The sequence below is a fragment of the Cyanistes caeruleus genome, chromosome 4 (assembly GCF_971803275.1).
Source record: "Cyanistes caeruleus chromosome 4, bCyaCae1.hap1.1, whole genome shotgun sequence".
In the NCBI taxonomy this organism is placed as follows: domain Eukaryota; kingdom Metazoa; phylum Chordata; class Aves; order Passeriformes; family Paridae; genus Cyanistes; species Cyanistes caeruleus.
Genome location: NC_141704.1, coordinates 61,162,941 through 61,172,153, shown reverse-complemented (window position 1 = coordinate 61,172,153; position 9,213 = coordinate 61,162,941). Strand labels below are relative to the sequence as shown.

Genomic DNA, 9,213 nt, shown 5'->3' with positions numbered 1-9,213 from the left:
TGTACCTTAATCATGGATTTAATGCATCTGTCAGGTTTTGAATCTGTCATTTAAGAAGCATTTAGGAGAAAACTCTTTAAAGATATGTAAGGGAGGGGGGTTCAATTGTCTATAGCAGAGGCTGTCTTGGTCGCTGAAGAGCATGTTACCGACCCTTTATAATTCCTGTAAATGCTCTTTGGACTGTGAAAGCATTTGGGTAACAGCCAAAACTTTGGTTGTGGAAGTCCATGGAAGGTCATGGCATTATCCAAGGAATATCTGTGTGCCTCATGGAGTCAGGTAGGAGAGGGCTGTGAGCCCCTATGCTCGATGGTCTTGTAAGTGCAGGAACAACTGTGTGCTTCTCTCTAATACTATTCCTCACCTGGCTCATCCAAAATCTGAGCCATTGCTGGGAGGTGCCCTTCAAAATGTGCTGCACAACTTTCCTTTCCTTAAGAAGGGTCAGTGCTAGTCCTAAGCAGCTTGGCTGTGGTCCTGTTAATTAAGAAGCTGTCACTGATTTAAAGGATGAATCAGCAGGAACTTCATTTGTTGCTGGCTGAGAGCATCCAAGCAGTCAGTAAAGCTGCCAGGATGTGTTTATTCCTACACATTCCTATGCTGTCCCTTCCACGTGACACAGCCTTGTGTGGGGCTGAAATGAGTCTGGATTCACAAAGCTGACATGAAATGTCAATACTGCAAACCATTTCTGACATGCATGAGCTTATACTAATCCAACTTAAGGTTTATGCAGACCCAGTCATTCATAAGTCCATCATTCACCCAGCCCCTCATGTGTGCCCTGAGCCCTTGGAACAACACAGAGCCATCTGTTGCTTTAATGGAGGATTAATTTCTAGGAAAATCCAGCGCCCAGTATCAAAGCTGATATGCTTACATCCATGTTTGGCCAATTTTTTAGTATTTTTATTCTGGGCAGGAGCTGAATCTCAACCAAGATAAATAATGCACATGCATATCTTGAGCTTGAGCCAGCATGTGCAGTTTCCAGAGCAATAAAGTCAGATTTGCTCAATCTTGTGACTTCAGGTGAAGGTTTTGTCATTTTTTGTCCTGATCCTGTGGATGTATATGGAGATCATCAGGAATTGTGTCCTTCTGGGGAAGAAAAACCATGCAAAAGAGATTTAATGAATCACAGAATGTCTGGGGTTGAAAAGAACCTTAAAAATCACCCAGTTCCACCTCCCTGCCATGTGCAGGGACACCTTCCACTATCCCAGGTTGTTCAGAGCCCCATCCAACCTGGCCTTGGACAATTCCAGGGATGGGGCAGCCACAGCTTCTCTGGGCAACCTGTGCCAGGGCCTCACCCCCCTCACAGGGAAGAATTTATTCCTGATATCCAACCTAAACCCACTATCAGTCAGTTTGATCATGACATCAGTGAAACTAACATGACAGATAAATCTATTTATTTACCTAATCACGATTATTTTTAGCAGCAAATTAGAATGTGAGTATAGCTAAACATAAAATAGTTGTAAGAGGACAATGAGGAAAGCCACTGTCAGTGTAAGGTAGGGGCCTGTACCTTCATTAAGTGGCATGATAAACTTTATGGGAAGTTTTCTTCAAGCTTTTTATTTTTCCCCAGGGGAAGTGGTAGGTTTAGGGGCAGGCCCACATTTCTGGAGGTTGCTATTGTTTTTCTCCACCAGCCTTTACTATGATAACTCTGCACTGATGGTTTTCTGCATATTTAATATACAATTCTAACTCTCACTCAAAAACTGTCTAGGTGAGTGTGGCTGTGAGTGCTGAGTCCCTGAGAGCTTGGAGCTTGGCTGGTCTCAGGGATTCAAAGTGTACCTGAGCACTCCGCCTTCAGGTAAGTTTTAGCAGGATCCAGCACTAGCACACAAACCCAGACAATACTGGAACAGAGATGAGTGCTCACATAGGTCTCCTTTCCTTTTTTTCCATTCAAAATACTCAAAATCAAACAGCTCTTCCAGATTTGGTGTGATGTGTCTATTTTAACTGCGGGATTGAATGGTGTGCCATGATTTTTCTTGGTACCCAACAAGCAACTGCTCTTTTCCTCTTCCAGAAACAATCCCTATCTTTTCTTTTGGATGTCCTCACTTACAGCTTGGCTACAGGCAGATGGAAGAGCTTTTAACTAAGAGCTTGAGTTCTGACTAGGAATAAACTTCTGTGATTCTGTGAAAGGCTAAAAATGCCCATCTTCCTCTTCCTCCGTGTTGTTCTTTACCTCTTGATCTTGTTTTTCAGTCTTTCAGAGAATCATTAAGGTCGGAAAAGACACAGGTCATGGAGTCCAAGCGTTGACCACACACATGCAGTTCAGCCAAATTCTTTCCTGTTTTTCCATCATTTTATCTGCAATAATCTTCTTCACTATCCAGTTTTAGCCACTCTCCTGTTCCTGTCTCCTTCAGCTGCCAATTGTTGAAAAATTCTGTGATCCATGTTTCCTCAGTGGAAATGGGTGCATGGAAAAATGCAGGAATGGTTGTCAGAGCAGAAATTGGAGAATGCTATTTGCAAGAAACTACAGCTTGGAGAACAAAACAAGATACAAAACTAGAAGGCCTCAATGGTGTTGGAAAGAAATAGAAGAGAACACATTTTGTTTTGTTTTTTTTAATAGGAGGTAGAAAACTGTTGAAAGAGTTTAACATGGGCAGTAATATTAATAACTCAGGTTGTTATTTAAAATTGCAGTTAATGGTAAGGATTGTTGCAGAAAGGATATTGCCTCCTATTTCTTGGGCCAAGTTGTCTTAGGGATAAGGATAAATTCATTTTAAAAAATCCCCTAAACTGAGCTTATATTTGATTAAAGGGGCAGTTGGTCAGACTAGTCTGACCTATCTCCTTTGTTTTAACCTGCCATAAGCAGATTTCTTTCTGTGCAAACAAAAAATCCTTCTGCAGTAGTCTGCATTAAGCCTAGAGCCTCTATCAAAATATCTCAGAAGTAGGTTAAACTGATACAAATATTGCTTCATTTTTTTAAATGGGGTGTTTTTAAAATAGGGTGATACATGCTGCTTGAATTAAATTAAAAAAACAAAACAAAACAGAGAGGAATGAGGAGAACCCAAGTATCTGTAAACTGGGAATGAGAATGCTAAGAAGAGTTTTGCTTTGCCTTGATATGTTTAAACACTTTTTTAAAATATTCTTCCTGAACCTATCAAAACAATTTAATTTACTACAAATGTATGGTTTATTGTGCCAAGGCACAAACAGTAAACTAATCTGGGGTTATTTTATTTATCCCTGTCAGACAATACTGATTGCCTGACAGTGCTTGTATGAAGGAAGGGAACACAATGCATATCTTGCCATGAAATCCTAGACCTCCATATTGGAATGTAGAGACACTTCCACTTCGTTACATTCTTTAAATAATCAACCCTCAACCCCTAAGGCTCAATCCCCCTTATTGTGGTTTTTACACCATCCCAAGGTGTGAGTGGTGACGATGTGCTTGTTTTTAGGGTTGATTTTCAAACCTGGCCTCAGTTGAGCACTGCCCATGGGGATCCAGCCATATGGGACCTCTCTGGGTTTATGGCTTGGTTTGCTCCCAGATGCACAGTCTGTGCTGTGTGGAAACCCCAGCCAGCTTTCTGGCTCCAGACCTGCAGCACCTTTCTGGCTCTGACCTTGGGTTTGCTCTGGATCAGGGATGCAGCCTGGCTGCATCATCTCCTCTCAGCTGGGCACATTCTGATGACTATAAAAAAATAAAAATAATTCAATGTTAGTATCAAAAAGCAGTAGTGCAGCTGGAATGATTTGCAAAAAACACAGGTACATTAATATTTAATGTTATATAAAAATATAAAAAGTGAAGGATACCTTAGGAACAGTTTATTAATATATTATTGTATCTTATTATATACTAAGATATGTGTTGTTCCCCCTGCTCTTCTCTTCTCAGCCCCACCTGCAGAGCCACCTCCAGCTCTGGGAGCCACTCCAGAGCAGGGACACCAAGGGCATCAGAGGGATGGAGCAGCTCTGCTGGGAGGAAAGGCTGAAGGAACAATTGGGATTGTTCAGGCTGGAGAAGGGAAGGCTTTGGGGTGAACTCATTGTGGCCTTGCAGTGCCTGAAGGGAGCCCACAGGAAAGATGGAGAGAGACTCTTGACAAGGGCCTGGAGTGACAGGACAAGGGAAAATGGCTTCACACTGACAGAGAGGAGGTTTAGACTGGATACTGGGAAGAAATTCTTCCCTGTGAGGGTGGTGAGGCCCTAGCACAGGTTGCCCAGAGAAGCTGTGGCTGCTCCAGCCCTCAAAGTGTTCCAGGCCAGGTTGGATGGGGCTCTGAGCAACCTGTGCTAGTGGAAAGGGGGTGGAATGAGATGATCTTTAAAGTCCCTTCCTAAAGGGAAACCCAAGCCATTCCATTATTCTAGAGTATTAAATCCACATTTTTTCTTCCTTTCCTCAAATCAGCACAGGTGTCATCCATGGAAAAGTATGTAAATAGCATCTTTCCCTTGAACAGCTTGGAGTTTGTGCTGTGAACCAGAGACGGCTGAACTGCAAATTGACCTTCATCAGGGAGCTGATGCTGCCTCTTTGTTGAGACATGACACCAATCTATGGGGAACTCTGATGATTTTTAGATGGAAAACAGGAAATGGAGGCTGATGAAGACCTGCCACAGTCCTTTCTTGGTCACAGACCATCAAAGGGATTTGAAGGGGATTGCAACCTGGTCTAGAGGAAGGTCTCCATGCCCATGCCTGGGAGGCTGGAATGAGATGATCATTAAGGTCCCACCCAAACCAGTCCATGTTTCTGAGATGATTCCATGACTGAAAGTGACTCCATGAGTTCAGCAATAGTGAAATCCAAGCCTCTAATTTTCCTCATGGCTTGAAACAAACCTGCTGTGTTTTGTGGTTTGCAGCCCCCTCCTTGTCTTGTGCACAGCATGGGCAACAAAGACAAGGCTAAAAAAGGGGGTCAGACAACGGGAGAAAGGTGGTGAGTTCATTCAGGCAGAGCCACCCAGCTGGGCTGACCTCGGTCTGGGGCCCTCACCTGTGCCGTGATCCACACACCACCATGTCCAGGCTGATGTGCAGCGTGTGTTCCCGCAAGAGGGCTGAAAGGCAGCGGGTGATTTTGGCCCCATCTCTGCTGGTCTCTGCCGTGAGGGTGCGGGGCATGCCTGTGCCGAGAGGCAGATGCCGGAGCTGTGGCTGCCTGGAGCCGGGCTGGGAGGCTTGGGCAGGATTAGGGGCGGGTGACAGATGCACAGGGTGGCCTGAGGGCTCGGAGCCCGGCTGGCCTGGCATAAATACCACAGTTTATGCCGCAGGCTCGGGGGTCCACACGGCTGAGTATCCGGGGAGGAGGAGCGGGTGCAGACCCTCTGCGGGAAAAGGCAGGAAGGTGGGAGATGGGTTTTAAGCGGGGAAAGACACACGTCCCCGATTTGGGGCTTTGGTTCAAGGAGAAAGAGCCGGTGTTACAGCAGCGCGGGGGGATTCCGCGGCGGGAACAGGAGCGGGCTCAAGGCTGGCATGTGAGGATTTCTGCAGAAACGCCAGGCGTTTCCTTGCGCACATCGCGGACCACAGGCCCCCCTGGCCCCGGTGCCTTCCCTGGCGGGTCCCAACATCCCGGCATGTGGGAATGTCACCGGTGTCCCGGGATCCCGCAGCGGGGCGGGCCGTGCCAGGGCTCCGCGGTGATCCCAGCACGGCTGCTCCCAGGCCGGGCCTGGGCCCGGGACCCCCGGCGGCAGCGGGAGCCGCCGCTATCGCGGGCAGCCGGCGCCATCTCCCGGCGTCGGGAGAGAGAGGGAGAGAGGGAAGGAAACAGCAGGGAGAGAGGGAGGGGCAAGAGGGGAGGGAGAGAGGGACGGAGAAGAAGAAGAGAGAACGGCACAGAGAGAAGAGGAAAGGCGAGAGAAAGAGAGAGAGAAGGAGGCAGGGGAGAGAGGCAGGCAGATAAGGAGGCAGGGAAGAAAGGAAAGGAAGCAGTGAAGGAGAGAGGCAGGGAGAGAGAATGTCGAGTTGTGTCTCACAGCACATTACCAACGATCCTTGCTTGGCTCCACAGCTATCCAGTTATCCATGTTCGAGACACACACATTAGCCTTCTCATCTTCTGGGCTTCTACACGAGCTCTCTGCCTCAGAGAGGACAGGGAAAACAGGCAGCACATTTAGCTTGAGAAACTTGCCCCAAAAATAATTGAAAATTTTCTTCAGGTGCAAAAACACCCATGTGAAGGTGCTCAGCATTGCTAGGTGTTCTCCATCTGCCCTATGTTAACCTGATTCTGTTTATATGCAAGACGTCAAGTACATGAAACAGGATTCTGCAGCAGACTGAGTTTAAAAAACACTCCATGAAAGGGCACTGCACTGTAGTAGGCTATTTGTGTATATATAGCTATGGTCCTTTTATTTTCTTTGGGTTTATTTTCTTTCTCTTTTCTCTGGTTTTGTTTGGTTTTGGGATTTTTAGATTTTTTTTGTTGTTGTTTGTTTTGTTGTTGTGGTTTTTTTTGGGTGGGGGTTGTGTTTGGTTTTGGTTGTTTTTTTTTTCTTTGACAGAGATTGAGGAGTTGAAAGAAAGCTTCTGGTTTTCTTTGCAAAACAAGTTGTATGTCTGTGTAGATACTCAATTTGGGCAGCTTCACAGAATCCCAGCATGGGTCAGGCTGAAAGGGACCATGGTGGGTCAGCTGGTCCCACCTCCCTGCTCCAGCAGGGCCATCCCAGAGCACACAGCACAGGATTCTGTCCAGATGGTTCTGGAATATCTCCAGTGAGGAGACTCCCCACCCTCTCTGGACAATCTGTTCAGGGCTCAGTCACTGCCCAGGACAGAAGTTCTGCCTCATGTCCAGGTGGAACATCCTGGGATCAGTCCCTGCCTGTTCCTCTCGAGGCTGGACAGCCCCAGCTCCCTCAGCCTTTCCCTGTCAGAGATGCTCCAGGCCCTAAATCATCTCTGCAGCCTCTGCTGGCCCTGCTCCAGGAGCTCCCTGTCCCTCCTCTGCTGAGGAGCCCAGGGCTGGACACAGCTCTCCAGGCAAGGCCTCACCAGGACTTCCAAAACTAGGAGCTTCCAGGAGCCCTCAAATATAGGACTATTACAGCTTTTATTTTTACCCAACAAACCTGGAGCCAAGCCCTATCCTATGAGCATAGGAGAGCCCCATTCTTTTCATGGAAGCATTTTACTTCTTAGATCATTCCAATTCCTGGTCATCATACCATTCTACTGCAACTTTGAGCTCCACCTCTCGCTTTGATTTGCAGACACCCTGATTCTGGGACATTTATATATGCAGAATATAGTAAAGGTCAGTTTTCCCTGCACACTTTACTAAGCAAGGTACACAGAGTTCTGCACTGTGTGATTTTTAGGTGTAGCATCAACTAAGTTCTCATTATGGTGTCAGACACATATTTTTGGTGGTTCTCCCTGCTAAATGCTGCAGCAGGAAAGTTTTGCAGGGGTTAATGATTTAAAGATGGCAGGTATGATTTCTCTAGTTCTAAAGGTGGAAACAGTAGTAAACTGCTATTTACCAGCATGGAGAAATAGCTGGTAAATTCCTCCAGATTTCACCCAGACAGACTGAGAGGAACTCTAATGGATGTTACAAGAATTGGCTTTGGTTTTCTCTCATAAAATTTGCAGAACATTCTGTCAGAGAGGAGTTGTACTTCTTGACAGCGTAAGGGATTGCTGCAGTTCTGACTGAAATTTGAATGCTTGCCACAGGCTGTTAAGGAAAGCAGTGTTCTCCACTACCTTTGTCAAGTCTGTCTTTTCATTTAATATGATTTTAATTTAAAAAATAAAGGTGAAATCCTTGTGAGACCATACTTTTAAGTAGAACACATTATACAGAAGTAACTAGAACTCCTGAGTCTTTTCAGCTCTTCATATATAACTTGACATCTTCAGTGTGGAGTGATTTTTCTTCCTTCCCAGTCCACACTTTCCCAAATGGGAGATGGCTTCCAGGACTCCAGGAAGGGAGACCCATGGGTATGGTGAACCTGAGTGGGTAATGATTTCAAATTAAGGTGATTTTGTGTCTAAAACAATATAAAAAAATTATCTTTGTAGACTTTCTACTTGGTGGAACCTTTAAAAAGCAACTTTCAAAGTAAAATTCCTGTCAGAAAAAAAAAACCAAAAAAACCCAAACAACAAAACACCACAGTTGTATAGGATGCAATATGAATAACAATATTTTACTCGTTTTTGACAAATAAATATGCAAATTTCTGCTTCTTTCTCATTCTTACTCTGTTCTGAAACATTTCACCTGCACATGTTGTGAGAATTCTTAATCACTTTATATTTCTTCTACATTTAGCATGGCAGCTTTACACTTTAGAAAACATTTGCTGATCTCTGTCTTTATTTCTGAAAAATGCTGATTTAAAAAACTCAAACGTTTACCTCAAAAAAAACCTCAAAAGTTTGTCTTTGGAGAAAACTCAACTACATTGTCAGTTAAAAGTTTTAAGATGGTCTGTACTATGATTTAACAGTTCTGAGCATTTTTCATTGTGTTTTTTCTTTTTATCCCTGCTTGAAACCACTTTGCTCTAACTGATTAATTGTAAAAAAAATATCTTTAGTTTGAAATCTTTGGATTTTATCCTAATTCAGGAAAGAAAACAGTAAAAATCACCATACCAAATAGTGAGTATGATAGGAAACCATTTCCCACCTAGAGCCATGAGCACCTAAATCTGTTGGCCCAGATTTTTGCATTACAGCTGCAAGTCCTTAGACTGAAAATTCTGGATCAAGTCAGGATTTTGCCATTTCTAGAGGGGAAATATGACTTGGTTGCCTGTTGTTCCAGGACAGTGGCCTCCCAAAAAAGATGTCTGAGGTTTGCAGCAGGTGATTGTTATTGTTGTTCCAGCCTGAGTCACCCAAAGCACTATCTGACAGACTTACAGAGGTCTGTGGGATGATGAAATGAAGGGAATTAATTCTTCCTCATGGTCTCATGAAGGGGAAGTGAAGGCATCAGAAAGCATTTTAGCCTCTGTAGGTGAAGAAGGAGGATCTATATCAGCAGTATTTGCTGTCTTTTCAAGTCCATCCATGGTGACATATTCAGAGTAAACCAGTTACAAATATAAGCCCTAATTTTTCTCTGTCCTTTCAGATCAATGTTGTTGGAGAGGGGATGCAGCTTGTCCAGCCTGTTTATGTTAC

The 9,213-nt window shown here is 44.6% G+C and overlaps 1 long non-coding RNA gene across 2 annotated transcripts; it reads right to left on the bottom strand.

Moving 5' to 3' along the window:
• Window positions 1-1,558: 1,558 nt before the first annotated feature.
• Window positions 1,559-6,295, bottom strand: LOC111923383 (uncharacterized). 2 transcript variants are annotated; one of them, XR_002861060.2, is made up of 2 exons: window positions 6,046-6,295; window positions 1,559-3,721 (listed from the first exon to the last, which is right to left on the bottom strand). It is a non-coding gene; the product is annotated as an uncharacterized LOC111923383 (long non-coding RNA). The 2 variants fall into 2 exon arrangements; XR_015285718.1 differs by lacking the exon at window positions 6,046-6,295 and adding an exon at window positions 5,045-5,536.
• Window positions 6,296-9,213: the final 2,918 nt, after the last annotated feature.